The sequence below is a fragment of the Notamacropus eugenii genome, chromosome 2 (assembly GCF_028372415.1).
Source record: "Notamacropus eugenii isolate mMacEug1 chromosome 2, mMacEug1.pri_v2, whole genome shotgun sequence".
Classification (NCBI taxonomy): domain Eukaryota; kingdom Metazoa; phylum Chordata; class Mammalia; order Diprotodontia; family Macropodidae; genus Notamacropus; species Notamacropus eugenii.
Genome location: NC_092873.1, coordinates 101,597,704 through 101,614,074, shown reverse-complemented (window position 1 = coordinate 101,614,074; position 16,371 = coordinate 101,597,704). Strand labels below are relative to the sequence as shown.

General features: G+C 38.1%; 1 long non-coding RNA gene across 1 annotated transcript in view; it reads left to right on the top strand.

Annotated features, from left to right (window-relative positions):
- Positions 1-16,371, top strand: part of LOC140526118 (uncharacterized) — a 310,915-nt gene that overhangs the window by 279,641 nt on the left and 14,903 nt on the right. The window contains exon 3 of the long non-coding RNA XR_011974249.1: positions 11,595-11,673. This is a non-coding gene — a long non-coding RNA (uncharacterized lncRNA). The remainder of the gene's footprint in view (positions 1-11,594; positions 11,674-16,371) is intronic.

Below are 16,371 nucleotides of genomic sequence, written 5' to 3'. Positions count from 1 at the left end.
TGTGAATCTGACTCACAAGAGAGGCAATTCTGAAAAATCTAATTTCTTAGTATATTCATTATATATATCATAACAATTATTATAAAAATCATAATTCTTTCACATCTCTATGAAGACAACTCTCAGGTCTGTTTGTCCATCTCTAACCTCTCTCCTAACCTCTAGTATCTAATATCTAACAGCATTTTGAACATCTCAAACTGCATACCTTGTGAACATATGACATTCATCATGTTCAAAACTGAACTCATTATCTTCCCTTTCTTCACATAAATCCTCCCTTCTCCCAAATTTCCCTGTTACTTTTGGGAGTACCAACATCCTCCCAGTCACCCAGACTCAAAACCAAGTGATTGTTTGTTACCTTTCTTTATATGCCCAGGTCTTAGCACACTGCCTGGCACATAGTAGGTACCTCATAAATTCTATTTGTGGCTGATATTTTGGAGGCAGAAGTTAAGACAATTTCCTGGAAGGAAGGTGGAATGGCATCTCAACTTAGGTAGCATTGACCAATGTGAAAGACTCACATCAATTCTTGGGATCTATAGCGTATTAAAAGAGCAAGTTTGTTCAACTGTGAGAGAAATGATTACTTCTGTCTTTTACTAATAATATTGGGGATCCAGGGTTTTTTCCCTTTTCTACTTATTTATTCAAAGTCCAGTCTCTCAAGGACATTTCTGACCTTGTCCAGAAATTTACCCCACCCAGATCATCCTATGTAGGTGGAATTCTTACCCCATCATTGTTCATTGTTCACTGACTGGTAGAGGATAGATTCTTTTGTATAGAAGGATCTGGCTTGAGGTGAGTCTTTTTCCATGAATTACATGATTAGAGTCACGTACCAAGCCCTCATTAGAATAGGTCCACCTTTCATTATAATACTCATTCTCTCATTAATTGTTAGCCAATTAGACTTGATTCTCACCTGTCAGGAACACCCACTCTTCCAAGGGCATATTAGTGTTGAGCATCCTCCCTGATTCATCTTTGACTTCTGAGAGTGCCACTGACTTCTTTTATTAATTATTTGCTGACATAACTTTTCTTTTGTCACAGTTGTTTTTTAGTCATATCAAACTCTTATGACACTATTTGGGGTTTTCTTGGCAAAGATACTAGAGTGTTTTTTCCTTTTGCTTCTCCAGCTTATTTAGAGATGAGAAAACTGAGGCAAACAGGGTTAAGTGACTTGTCCAGAGTCACACAGCTGGTAAGTGTCTGAAGTCAGAAAGATGAATCTTCCTGACTCCAGGCCTGTACTCTGTCCACCTCATGATCTACTTTGATAACTTTGATAACAGCCCTTTGATAACTGCATTTCAATATAGTTTTTAATCTTATGTATTTTATTTTATGCATTTAAAAACATTATTTTGAGGTGGTCACAGTTATTATTGGACTGTTCATGGTTCATGGATCCCATGACATACAAAATGTTAGGATCCCCTGGACTAGCATTTGTTACATATTTCCCCCCACAAACTACCCTCATTGTAGACTTCTTGAAGTTTCCTAATTACTTTTGAAGGTAGAATGATTCAGAAGAGGGTCAATGATCACAGAATCACAGAATGTTAGGTCAGGGATTGTCTTATTTTTGTTGTTGTTGTTATTGATAGCCTTCTGGGCTCCTCAGTCAGGAAGATGTGTTCAAATTCGGCCTCCAACACTTACTAGCCATGTGATCTTGGGCAAGTCACTTAACTTCTGTTTGCCTTCATCCAATTAACTGGAGAAGGAAATGGTAAATCACTTCAGTATCTTTGCCAAGAAAATGCATGGACTGTATGGTCCACAAGGTCATGAAGAGCTAGATAAGACTCAACAAAAAGTTCTTATTTTTGTATTTGCATTCCAGCATCTAAAACATAGTAATGCATGTTAATTGATTGCCCTAGAAAAATATAACAAGTCTAGATGGGAAAATAACAGATGATCACAGGATTTAGTTCTAGAAGGGGCCCTTATGTCTTTATATCATCTAGGCCAGGGGTGGGGAATCTGTGGTGTTCTGTGAAGTTTGGATTCCATTAAAAAGCTCCACTTGAGCACCTAGAGGGCCATATGTGGCCTCAAGACTACAGGTTCCCCACCCTTGATAGGCCAGCTCTCTCAGTTGATAGATGAGGAAACTAAGGCTCCGACTATGAAGTGATCTTCATTTGCTCACACACACAGTAGAGTCAAGGCTTGATGTCTTTTGACTTCAAATCTAGACCACCATTGGATTCCCACACAAACCTTCCTTAATCCCCACTTCCCTTTAAAAAGCAACCTATGACAATATGATGGTATATGCTTGACTGTGAGATTATAGACTTCATATAAACAAACACTGAGGGAACTCAGAATTGAGAAGCATTACCATGGGTTAGTCTGTTGGGGAAGTCTTTTTAGAGAAGATGAATCTTCACCTGAGCTGGAGGATGGGGTTAGCATGGGAAAGAGAACATTTTAGGCTGAATAAAATCATGAGCCAAGGCATAGAAATAATATTGAGCCTAGTAGGTTTGTGGAATACTAGGAGAGAGACCAGCCTGAGTGGAGCAGAATATTCTACTTGGGGAAATAGTGGGAAATTTGGGGTGGATAAAAGGAGTCAACTAATGAAGGTCTTGCATGGCAGGCTGAGGACTTCAGACTTAATGCAATTGACACTGGAGAACCTATAAGTGATTGGAGTGGTACTTTATGAAGACTGGTTTGTAAAAATGATCAGAGGAGGGCCTAGAGGGAAAGCTATGTTAGTCAACTGATTTTTCAGTTGTGTCATACTCTTCATGAACTCATTTGGGGTTTTCTTGGCAAAGATAAAGGAATAGTTTGGCATTTTCTTCTCCAGCTCATTTAACAGATAAAGAAATTGAGGCAAACAGAGTGAAATGACTTGTCCAGAATCACACAACCATTAAATGTCTGAGGTCATATTTGAATTCAGGAAGATGAGTCTTTCTGTTTCTAAGCCCACTGCTCTACCCGCTGAACCACCTAGATGCCCCATGCCTATAATAACTTATAGCCAAAATGGCATTAAATGAATCAAAGCTCTGGAAGCCAGACATTGTGTTAAATGCTGAAGAGACAAAGAAAATAAAAAAATGGTCTTTGTCCATTAGGGGCACACATTTTAATGGAGGAGGCAACATGTAAGTAATTATGTATGTGCACGTGTAAGTTACATCATAATAAAAATAATAGACACTGTGCCAAGTGCTTTATAAATACCCATTTGATCGTCACAACAGCCCTGGAGGGTAAGTAAATTGGAGGGCAGTCTTAGAAGGGAGGCCCTAATAGTTAGGGGGAGAGTGAGAAGATCAAGGGGTTTTAGAATAGAGTGGTCACCCTGAAAATGGAGAGAAAAGGATGAAATGAAGAAAGAGAGAAGGAAGAAATCAGTAAGACTTAATTTTCTCTTGTTTCTATCCGTTGAAGGATGGTGAGCTAGCAATAACTTCATTGTTCAAATGTGGTATAATTAGGGCTGAAGTTTTGCTGTTAATAACAATGGGGAAGTGAGAAAAGGAAGCTGGTTTGTAGGGTTTACTATGAGGTTGTGAGACCCAGGTAACACTCAGTAGTTCCCAGGGATAATATAAAGACCTAGAGATGGAGCAGAAGTCACTGAGAGAACATATTCATTAAGGACTTCATTGACTCTCTTTCTGAGGGAAGTCCCTGAGGCAGGGCTGTGATGATCTTTGAGGGAAGTCCCTGAGGCAGGGCCATGATGATCTTGTGTTTTTTCAAATCCCACAGTTAGGGCACTTGGCCAGGCAAAGGACATTCTTATTGAAAAACCCCATTCAAAGAATCCTTTATTTACCTGAAACCAGAATCATTTTGGATGAATATTTGGAATAGGCATCCCCTCCCTATTCTCTTCATACCCCACCAGCTGGCACAGGAAAACAGTAACATTAATCAGACTATGAACTTTCAAAATAGAGCATGTGTTCCAAGAAAGCTCTGGATATGCCTTTATTCTGGTCATCCCGCATGCCTGGAAAGAAAGAAGAAATGAAAGAAAGATGGAAGGATCAACGTAAATGGAAAGATTAACGATAATAATAGGGGAATTGAGTGGCACAGTGGATAGAAAACTGATCCTGGAGTGAGGAAGACTCATCTCCCTGAGCTCAAATCCAGCCTTGGATGCTTACTGTATGACCCTGGACAAGTCATTTCACCCTGTTTGCCTCAGTTTCCTCATCTGTAAATGAGCTGGAGAAGGAAATGGCAAACTGCTACAGTATCTTTGCCAAGAAATCCTCAAATGGGAGATCATAAAGAGTAGAACACAACTGAAAATAACTGAACGATAGCAGATGCTTTTGGAGCAGCTAGGTGGCACAGTGAGTAGAGTACCTGCCCTGGAGTCAGGAGGACTTGAGTTCAAATCTGGCCTCAAACACTTGACATATTAGCTGTGTGACCTTGGGCAAGTCCCTTAATCCCAATTGCCTTGCCTTTCCCCCTCCAGAAAAGAAAACCAATAACAGTAACATTTCTACTTTATGTCATATTTTATGGTTTGTTTTTAGTCAGTTCACTGGCAAACCATAGTTCTTGATCTTGGAAACATGTGTCAACCATGAACGATTATCCTTGAAAAAATGCATTCTATCCTCTTTTGGACTGGAGTTTGTACTCTGAAATAATAAATACTGTGGGTAATGGAAATGAGTTTGACCTAGAAATATGAAAGCTTTCCTGAAGGGACCCCAAATGGCATGGCTGTTGTATGTCAAAATGCCATCCAAGTTGGCATGGTACCCTCTGAAAATCCAAATTCCATCAATCTTGCCACACATTTTCCTCAAAAGTACTTTTCAATCTGCTTATGGAAATAGTGACCTTTTTCCCTTTTCAATTTCACTCAACACAACATTTATTGAGCACTTGGGCCCAAACCACTTACTGCCTGAATGACCTTGGGCAAATCCCTCACTCTCTCTGGACTTTAGTCTCTTTATTTGTAAAATGATTGAGAGGGGTTTGGTTTCAATGGCATCTAAGGTCTGTTACAGCACTAAATCTATTTTACCACTGCCTGTTCTGTTCTAGGCAAGTGGGATGGGGAACAAACATTTAAGCAGCTTCAAAGTGCTAGGTACTGTGTTAGTTACTTTACAAATAATATCTGATTTATCTTCACAACAATCCTGTTATGATCCCCATTTCATAGCTGAGGAAACAGAGGCAGACAGTGGTTAGATGAGTTGTCCAGGGTCACACTCCTAGTAAATGTATAAGGAAGGATTAGAACTCAAGTCTTCCTGAGTCCAGGGCTAACTCTTTCTAGAGAGTTCTTAGGAAAAGCTGAGTTCGAGTCTTGCTTCTGACAAATACTGGCTGTGTGTTATCTGATCTCTTGTGTATGAGGTGCCTCTTTATGACTCTAAGTTTCAGAGAATTATAGCCTTCATTACAGGAAGTTGTTTCTACAGTGGGAATTCCCCGCAACAGATCTAGACAACGAAAGTACTAGACACTATTCTAAGGTAGTAGGGATACAAAGATATAAAATAGTTCCTGCTCCTAAGGAACTCACACTCTACTTGGGGGCTACAAATATGGTCACAATATGAACACAAATAAGTATAGGACCAAAAAAATTGAGGAGGGAGAAAGAACTTAAAACTAGAGAGATAAAGGAAGGTTTAATGGGGGAAGAAGACAAGCTTAAGTAGATGAAGATGGAAGATTTAGAATCATGTTTAGTGTATAGTATTTGGTGAAGACTTAGAGTTTGTGAAAGGGTTATGGGGAACAAAAGAATGGAAAGGGAGATTGGGCCAGACTTAGGAGCACCTTAAATATTGGGCTAAGGGGTTATTATTTTATTCAACAAGGACACACTAAAAGTTTTTAAATCATAGGATCACAGATTTAGAAGTCATTGAATCCAACTCATTCATTTTGCAACCAAGGAAACTGAGTCCTCTGAGGCAGAATTTATACTTCTTATTTTTCAGAAAGCAAGTTTTTCTTTTTTTTCCCCTCATAACAAATGAGTATAGTCAATCAAAACAAATTTCCACCTTGGCTATGTCCAAATAAAATTTCTCTCATGTTTCACTCTTCTGTAAGGATGTGTGTAGTATGTTTCATCATTAATCCTATGGAATCTTGGATGGTCATTATGCTTAATAGTATTTCATCACATTTCTATACCATAACAATTTATAGGCACCCTCTCAGATTCCTGTCTTTGTCTGAGGCAGGATTTCAATTCAGGTCTTATTGACTCCATGCTCAACATTCAATCCACTGTGCCCCCTAGCTGTCATGTCTAAGAAAGATCATTTTGGCAATTACATAAAGGAAGGGTTGGAAAAGATTAGTTACAGTGAGACCAGTTAGGAAGCTGCTATGATAATCCTGGCATATGTTGATGAAAGTCTGATATATAACAGTGGCTCAGTAAGTGGATAGAAGTGGATGACTGTGAGTGATGTTATGGAGGTAGACTCAACAAGACTTGGCAATTGATTATATATGAGAGAGAAGAAGAAGAAAGAGTACAGGATGTCATATTCAAGGATATGAGCAGCTTAAATGACCAGGAGGATGGTGGTGCTTTTAACAAAAACAAGACACCTGGGTCATATTTTGAGTATCCAGAATGTAAAAGAAGACTGCATCAGTTTGGTTTTTCACTTCAAGGCAATCAATGGTTTATTTTAGACTTGAATAGCAGTGGGGAAGATATGTATTTACTAAAGTTTCATAGAAGATAATCTGTTTATTATTGTTTCTATTGGGTCTTCATCTTATCATTAGAAGCTACAGTGGCCCCCAAATTGTTGCTTACATGGAAAAAATGGGATTTTAAGATTCCAAGATGGAAAAAGCCAAATAATTTCTTTTCCCACATGCCTTGGTTTGGTACACAGTTTTCCTCTTCCAACTACAAGGGATCTAACTGTAAACTGGGCTCAATTCAAACTTATCCCAAATGTGGCATGCTCCAAATAGAGTTCATTATCACTCTTCCCATCTTCTTAATTACTTCATTGTGGGTCCTGTAGTTATCCAGATTTGCAGCCTTGTAGTCACCTCTAATCTGGGACTCTTCCTTAAATCGTTTGCCAAATATTGTTGAGTTCAGTGCTACAGTATGTCTTGTGTTTGTCCCATTCTCTCTACTCACACAAGCATCATTCTAATACAGATTCTAGTCACCTTTTGCCCCAACCATTGTAATAACCTCCTATTTGGCCTCTCTGCTTCCAGGCTTACCCTCTCCAATCCTTTCTCTCTACATCTACCAAATTGGTATTCCTAAAGTACAAATCTAGTCATATCATTCTTTTGCTCAAGTGACTCCTTCTCAGTACTTACTATTTTTTTTCCACAGTGGGTGTGATCAGAGGAACCTTATGATCTGTTTAACTGGGACACCACCATCCCCATAGGTTTGGGCATTCATTCTCGCCCCTTTCAGTTAGATGGATGTCCTGGCTGTTTGCTGAAGGACACACACTTGGTAATGACACAGCAAATTCTTATTGGTCTCCATGACTAGTGGACTATGACTAAAGATGATCGATGACTGAACCGAGCAGATTTGGCTCTTTAGTTGTCTATAAGAGTCCTCTCTCTTTTGAGTGCTTCATTCTTGGGATAGATCCATGACCAGATGTTCAGTTCCAAGCTGAACATGTTGTTTTTTTCCTCTTGGGAAGATTATAATGGTTGTGATAGACTATCGTATATTTCAATTATTTGTAAGGCACACAAGAGTCTTTTGTATTTCAAGCATTTTTTTGTGTTAGAATTTTTTTTAAAGTCCTATATATGACATCTACTTTGTCCACTGAGTATCTTTTCTAGAATGAACTCTGTTAATCCTTTTGGAAAGATCCTAGACATCAGCCATGCCAAGCTTTGTAAGAGCTTTTTCTTGAGTTCTATTTTAGGGTGAGGGCATAATGAGACAGAGTTCAAGAAGGGCCTGATTTCCTATTTTTGGGATCAAATTACTCTTAAGACTGAAACCAGATCATAAGAGTCCACAGTGGAAACCATTAATAGGAGGGGAACCCCATGGGCCAAAGTTGACTCTTCTTTGAAATTTAAAACCATTCATAATCTGTCTATAAGCTACCTTTTCATACTAATTAAAATTATTTCCCCTTACATACTTTGTATTCCAGCTAGACTGTTCTACTTGCTTTATCCTATTCATTCTAGTATGCCAGCACTCTTCCTCACCCCAGGACTTCCACCCAGGACTGCGACCCAGATCCAAATAGGACAAAATAAGAAAACCCTGCTTCAACACCAAAGAAGAAGTAGTTGTAATCCCCTTCTGATTGATCACTTGATCTCCCCAGCTTCTCTGCCACCCTGGGGTTGGGGTCAGATGGCACTCTTCTTTCACACAGACCCAACAGCCTTTTCCTATTGACTTTTCAAGTTGTCCTTGGTGTTTTGCAGTTGAGAAGTCTGGAAACTGTCCCAGCTTCCAATGATTCAGTGCCCTGAGATCTGCTCAGGCCCTGTCTATGCCACCACAGCCCACACTCAACTGTGTTCTTCTCCCAGACATTTCCTGTTGCCCTTCCAGGTTGTCTTGGGCCAGAACTTTGTTTCACTCTGTCATTTTGTGGGTTTTGCTGCTTTAGAATTTATTTAGAGTCATTTTTACAAGTGTTTGGAGGGTTTTGGGGAAGAACGCAAGCAAGTCCTTTCTTTTACTCCACCATCTTGGCTCTTATATTTCTTTTTTGCTCCTCATATACATTATTTTTGATGGTATAACAATACTGTATATTATTGTTGTATTTCTCCATCCAGCTACTTTGATTGTTAAGTTCCATATGCCTCAATTTATTTGTCCATTCCCTAGTCATTAAGAACATAGTTTTCTTCCTTGCTTTTTCCCTTCCTTCTCCTTCCTTCCTTTCCTCCTTCCTTCCTTCTCTTTTACAAATGCTGCCACTTGGAAAATTTTTGTACAGATGTGTTCTTTCTTTTTTCCTTTGACTTCTTTAGTATATAAACTTAAAAGAAGGATTATTCAGTCAAAAGTTATGAGCATCTTTGCAACTTCTATTGTATGAGCCCCTGTTGGGTAGAGTAGAAGAAAGTAGATTGGGGAAGGGAGCACCAGCTCAAAGGAAATTAAGTTTGACTAGAAAAGTGGGATTAGGATTCCTCACTGGGGAGAGGGTAGCTCTGTGATTGAGATGATGGCACAGGAAACAGCCCCCAGCTCTGTGTGCTGACAGCAAAAATAGGAAGCTAGTTCTTCTAAGAAGCATAATCCTATGCAAGAGGGTGTCTGAAGAATCTTCCCTCCTTTTCTCCTATCTCACAGCTTAGAAGCAGATTATTTAAATGGGTCTACGAATGAGGAGCCTCCTATTGGTTGGAAATAAAGTAGTGGAATTTGTTCTTGAATCATAGGAAAAAGAATGTTAAAAAGGCAGCACAGAATAGTGGATAACACATGAGACTCATCCTGCCTTAAACACTTGCTATGGCTGAACAAAGTATGATATATGAACATGATGGAACACTAGTGCTATGTAAGAAGTGAGGAACTAGATACTCTCCAAGAAACATAGAAAGATTTGTATGAACTGATGCATAGCTGAGTGATCAGAAACAGGAGAACAACTTATGCTATAGATCAATATTCTGAAAATGAACAATTTTGAAGATTTTTATAACCATTGAGGAAGGAAATGAGCAAACAGAAGAACAATAATAGCAATACTATCAAGATAAACAACTCAGAAAGCTATAAGAATTAGGATTGGTGCAATGACCATCCATGATTTCAGAAAACTGATGGTAAAATCTGCTATCCATCTGCTGATGGAGAGGGGATGGATTCCGGATGTAGAATAAAACATGTATTTTTTGAACATTGCCCATGAGAGAATTTATATCATTTGACAATGTATATTTGTTACAAAGTTTTTATTTTTGTTTTTCCTAATGGAGTGGGAGTGAGAGGGCGGAAAGGAGAGAAAATAGATTTGTTAGTTAAAAAAACTTTAATAAAAAAAGGCCATTATCTTTGTGACCCTGGGCAAGGCATTTAAGTTCTCTCCACCACAATTTCATCATTTGTAAAATAAGGGGATTGGATTGAAAAGTCTCTAAGGTCCCTCCCAGCTCTAAATGTTGCTATGATGCTTTGATGAATGTTAGAACCTATAATTGTCAGACTTAGGACTTCAAAGCAAAAAAAACACATTAAAACACTGAATTTATGATGTATGTCTTGTTCATAGAACTTGAACTCTTGGTTCCCTTTTCAGGGTGAGGGCAGGGGAGGGGAGTGTCCATCCTTTCAACAACTCCATTCTCTTTTTGGCAGTTTTGCACCCCACAGTCTTCCCCCAGCCCTCATGTTGCCATTTCTTTTTCCACCTCATTTTACAGATGAGGAACTGAGGCAAATAGGATTCAGTGACTTGTCCAGGGTCACACAGCTAGTGTCTGAGGACAGATTTGAACTCAGAAAGATGAGATTTCCTGACTTCAGACCTGGCACTCTATCCTATGCCCTGAATGCCCTAAAATTAGACTGGGTTATTGTTTACATTTTTTTCCTTCCTCACCCCTCCTAAAGAAACAATAAGAACACAAAAACCAACCCCCAAACCAGACAATTCCAGCTCCTGTTTTTATTTATCAGTTCATTTTTTCTTTCAATTTGGTTAATATCTTCTTTGATTTTCAGATTTTCTAATTTACTGTTAGTTGAGGTTTTCTTGAGTTGTTGCTTTTCTAGTTTTTTTTAGTTGTATGCCCAATTCAGTTATTTGTTCTTTCTCTCCTTTGTTGATGAGGGTATTTAAAAATATAAAAATTTTCTGAAGGATTGCTTTGGCTGCACTTCTCCTGCCCCTGCCCCTTCCCCCAGTAAAGTGTTGACATCTTATCATTTTCTTTGGTGAATTGATCACTTATTTCTACGATTTGTTCTTTGACCAGCCAATCCCTTAGAATTAAGCAGAGAATAAGCTTTGATGGATCTTTCCTAGATAAAAAGACTTTGGATATTGACCCAGTTATGGAATTTGTGCCTGCTATCTCAGATACTACTGCTCCATCATCCTGACACTGTGCCTGAGAGGAGTTATACCACTTATTCAGCTCTGTATTTCCACCCCAGGAGTATGTTGATTCACTTTATTCCAGCCATCTTTTGTTTTCTACCCTATAAACCAGACCTCCAGAGACCACACCCAGGAGGAGTTAAGCCACTAAGCTCTGGTGCTCTAGGACCATGCTCATTCAAATGAATTCTATCTTGGCGCCCCAGCCTCCCTCACTTCCACTTTTTGCTCTGCAAACTGTAGTCAAATTGATTGTATCATTGATTGCTTCTGGAAAGGGTATGTCAACTGACTGCCTCATTCCTCCTTATGATTTCAGGGACAAAGGTATCCTTCCTTGATCAAATCTCACCTACGTTCTTTACCCTTTTATTTGAATGAGAGTTTCTTGAGGGTAATTGTCTCATTGTTCTAAGGGTATCCCCAGCAATAAGCTCAATATTTGGCATGTAGTAAACACTTAATAAATGCTTTTTTTTTTTTTTTTACTTCATTTGCCAGAAAACTGGCCTCTGGGGAGTGAATTCTTTTGGACACAAAAACAGAGGAAGATCAACTCTTAAAGCCTGGAGGGCATCAGGTATGTATAGATGATTAAGTGTTCATCCTAAGGAAACTGTAGTCCTTTTGAAGAAGTGACCAAGTAACATTTTAAAAGTGCCTTTAGTTTGTCCCCACTGTATGCTATACTCCAGACTGGAGTTATTGGGGATATAAACAAAACCTTGTCTCCTTTGTGGGAGCCCACCATTAACTCCTAAGGTTATTGTACTCTGAGACTGTGTGGGATTAGCAAGTGGAGAAACTGTTAAGAAACAACCCCCAAAATCAAAGTGAATAGAGTGGGTTGACTCACAAGCCAAGAAAACCACAACAGAGATGCTGAGTCAGTGTATGGTGAGGAAAGGTATGAAAGTTCCATCAATAGCTCAATAAAGACAGGTGATACCTATCTACCACTAGTGTATCTAGACCTCATTGTAACTTCCCCCTTTGTTTCCTTATTTTTATTTTTGTCTGTGGTTCCTTGAGGTAAGATTGCTTTGAAAATCACAGCTCAGTTGGGTGCTAGTTTCAGAGATAGCAAGGCAAGGCATAAGCTGGACCTGACTGTGACCTGGGGCAGGGGAGCCCAGGGAAGCAAGAGTGTGGCAATGAGTGTGGAGGGATGAGATTCAGTTCATTTCAGTAAGCATGTATGAAGTGTTTACCATACAGCAGGCACTGGGGAGATAGAAACAAAAGCAAAGCAGCTTGTGCCCTCAAGGACCTTACAACAACCAAGAAACATATACAAAGAAAATTAAATTCAAAATCTATACAAAGTAATTTCCAAGGAGAGGGAATTAGCAATTGGGAAATGAAAAGCAGAAGAGGCTTCCATGTATCATTTGCACTGAATTTTCAAGGAAGTTAGGAATTCTACCATGTAGAGGTGAGGCAGAAATACATTCAAGGTACACACATGTACAAAGTACATTAGAACGTAGCATCTGGGGAATAGCAGAAAAGGAAGATGGAAAACTAAGGCATAAAAGAAATAAGAACAGGAAGTAACCAGGATAAGCTTTTAATACAGGAAGAAGACTTTATATGGCAACTCAGAGATATTGTTAGAGTTGATGGGAAAGGAAAGGGAGTTACGAAGAAATTGAAATACTGAAGTTTGCAGGGAGGTGGTCTGTTTCTGGGGCAAAACTAACAGGTGATAAACAGTTTTGTCTTAGGTCATTAACATCTGTGGAAGGGGCTTCTTCCTTATGGAGATTATCACCTCTATACCCAGCCTCATAGTCCTCTATCCACAATGTCAACATGGTGAAACTGCCCTAGGCTGCTGCTCTCAGGATCTCTTCATTCTGACGTCCTTCTCCCAAGGTCTATCTTCCCTTTTAGCCCCTGTGGCGTCTCTGTCCCTGTGGAAGCCTGTGAAGGCTAGAGAAAAGCTGCCTTCTCTCCTAGTACCCATGATTAGACTGTTTTCTCAGCTGTTGTCACCGCTGTTCTGCAGGAGCACTGGCACCAAGTGCACTACATCCTGGTTATAACTTCCATCAGGATACTTCAAAGACACCGTCCCCTCAATGTTCTTCCTTCTCAGAGAAAGAAATTACTTGGAGACACCAGCAGGTAGACTCTCTTGAGGACAGAAGTGCTATGTCTGGCAGAGTACTAGATTCCACAATAATATAGCCCAGAGCATGGTCGTGATGATGGTGAACAGGTGAATGCTGGTGATATCCTAGAGTGAACTTTGTGGGGATTTAGTTCATAACTCATGTCCTGAACTGGTGACTAGTCACATAATGCTGTTTATTTTTCACTTTACACTTTCTAAGTCTTTCAAAATTGTTCTTTTTGAAAATATTGTTACAATTTGTATAAATTATTCTTCTGGTTCTGCTTACTCTGCTCTGCATCAGCTCAAAGTGAGGAAGTTCAAGTGACACCCACTCTCCCTCCTCCTGCCTTGTTGTGTAGACTTCTACTTGCACTTTCCCCCATAATCCTTGAATATGTGAGGTAAGTTTCTCCCATTCCTCCCTCCATCCTCTTATCTTTTTTAGTATGTCATTTCCACCTCCCTTTCACTTTTCTTTTCTCTTTTATCACTATAATATAACAAAAACCACTCCTAGGACTTCCATTTTATTCAGTTCACTACCAGTGTCTACTCAGCTTTGGCCTTTAAAATTTTTTTTAAAGGAATACTAGAAACCCCTCTATTTCATTAAAGGTCCATCTCTTCCTTTATTCCCTTGCCTTGGATTATATTTAGTTTTCCTGGAAAGCTATTCTTATTTATAAGCCTACACCTTTTGCCTTTTGGAATATTGTATTCCATGCTTTCCACTTCTTTATGGAGATAGCAGCAAAATCTTGTGTGATATCTCTTGGTAGTTGATACTTGAACTCTTTCTTTCTGTCTGTTTGCAGTTTTGTTTTTTGTTTTTTTTGCTTTGACCTGGGAGCTGTGTCTTTGGGATATGATATTCCTGAGAGTTTTTATTTGAGAGTTTCTTTCAGAGGGTGACTGGCAAAATCTGTCTGTTTTCACTTTATTCTCTGGAGAGATAGGCAGTTTTTTATTATTATTTCTTGAATAATGTTGTCTGACTTTTATTTTGGTCTTGGCTTTCAGGTAGTCTAATGATTCTAAAATTATCCCTCCTTTTTGATGTTTTCTAGGTAAGTTTGTTGTTTTTTTTTTTTTTAATAAATAATACCTTACATTTTCATCTTTTTTTTTTTTTAAGTCTTTTGGCTTAGTTTTATTTTTTCTAGCTGTTTCATGGGGTTGTCATTTTCTGCTTGATCCATTCAAATTTGAGAGGAAGCTGTAATTTGGGCAAGATTTTTTTTTATCCCTTCTATTAAGCTATTAATCTCTCTCCAAGTTTTTCATCTATTGCTTTCTTTTTCTCCTAATTCTTTCTGCTACAGCTTTCATTTAGTTTATAATATTTTAAATTCATTTTTAAACTTTTGTATCCTTTGTTCTAGGTGTTCTAATTGATCTGGGCAAACTGTGCTTGGACTTTTATTGTAGGGGTTAGGAAATTATTCTTCTCTTTTAGATTGTAGCTTATATTTCTCTGGCCTATGATAATTCTCTTTTCTTCCTCATTTCCTCCCTAGCATATTCTTTTTTCCCTTTCTTTCTCTTTCTTCTCCTAAAATAAAAAGAACAAAACAAATCCCTACAAAAAAAGAGAATAAAACCACACCCAGGCCCTGTATTTGCTATTTTTCACTCTATGTGCTTAATAGATAGTATTGTTCCAAAGGCACATTATTAGAAGATAAGCACTTTATCAGTTGCTCAAAAAAAAATTTCTAGCTCTCTTTTATTTCCTGTATTTGTTTTTGAAAGATTCTTTTCAGCTCTGCTACTTTTTATGCAGAAATGCTCCAAAGTATTCCTATAAAAGGTCTATTTCCCCCTAAAAACTTGTGCTCAGTTTAGCAGGATATTATTGGTAAGAAATTTTTTTCTTTTGATTTTTGCCATATCATGTTCAAAATTATCTTTCCTTTATAATAGCTGTTGTATAATATTGTGCGATACTCACTGTGGTTTCTTGATACTTTAAATCTTTTTAATATTAAGGAGATGTTTAATAAACTTCAATAAAATAAGCACATTTAGAAAGCTCATAGGATAGATATCAATGATGAATAAGCGCTACCTACCCATCCAATCATCCATACCACCCTTCCCCTCAAATCAAACATGGAAAAATAAAGGAAACCTTTGACGTTTGGATTTCAGTGAAAGCTCCTTTACCAATAGGAAGAGCACAATTTCTTATGTAGTCTGCTGGGAAAGTAAAACATAGAAGCAAAAAAATTTCACAAAGTTTCAATATTTAAGAGACTTGGCACAAATTCCAAGTTAAAATAACCCCAACTCCAACTTTTTAGCTGTACATATTGTTTTAAAGCAGCTTAATATAATTTTTATGTTTATTTACACTTTCAAAGTTTCTTCGGGTGAGATATGTAAACATTGTCTAATGAATTTCTTTTCAATATTTCAGACCAGTAAATTCACAGCATAATTTAATTGTCATCCATTAAAGACACATTTTTCTATCCCTAGTAATATAATGGAAATTTAGACCCAAGAGATATTATCAAATCCTTAAGAGCACCTGATTGCAATAAATTTCTCATCACAGCCCTTTGTTAAAGGAGAAAGAGAGCTTTCACATTGGCCAGGATTATGCACAAAGTACCAGAAAATGCGAAGGACCCTCTGGAAATATAATCCTTGGATATCTTGGATAACTGTCTCTAAGACTCACCCATATAGTTAAAAAAAAGAGCGCAAGGAATTGACCTCAGTAGCGACAACATTGGGACGAACCTGAAAAGACCTTGAGGCGAATGGGAGATTAATTTTGGACCTCCTTACAGGACACACTTATGTTGATACCTTGTTCAGCTCTTTTTTGGACTGCAGTATTTCTTTTCTCCTGAAAGTTCTTAACTTAGACTTTTATATATCTGGGTATTTTTTCAATTTGAAATTTGTTTCAGGAGGTTAGATGGAAGAAACAATTCAAACTTAAGTGGAGGTTAAATAAAATAATGCTAAAGATTTTGTAGATGAAAGAAAACTAATTTTACCAAATAAAATGATAACAATGAGTCAACATACCAAAATTTTTGCATTCAGCCAAAACAATCCTTAGAATAAAATGTATATTACTAAACACTTTCATACATAAAAGAGAAAAATAATAGATCAGTGTATTAGGCATACAACTAGAAG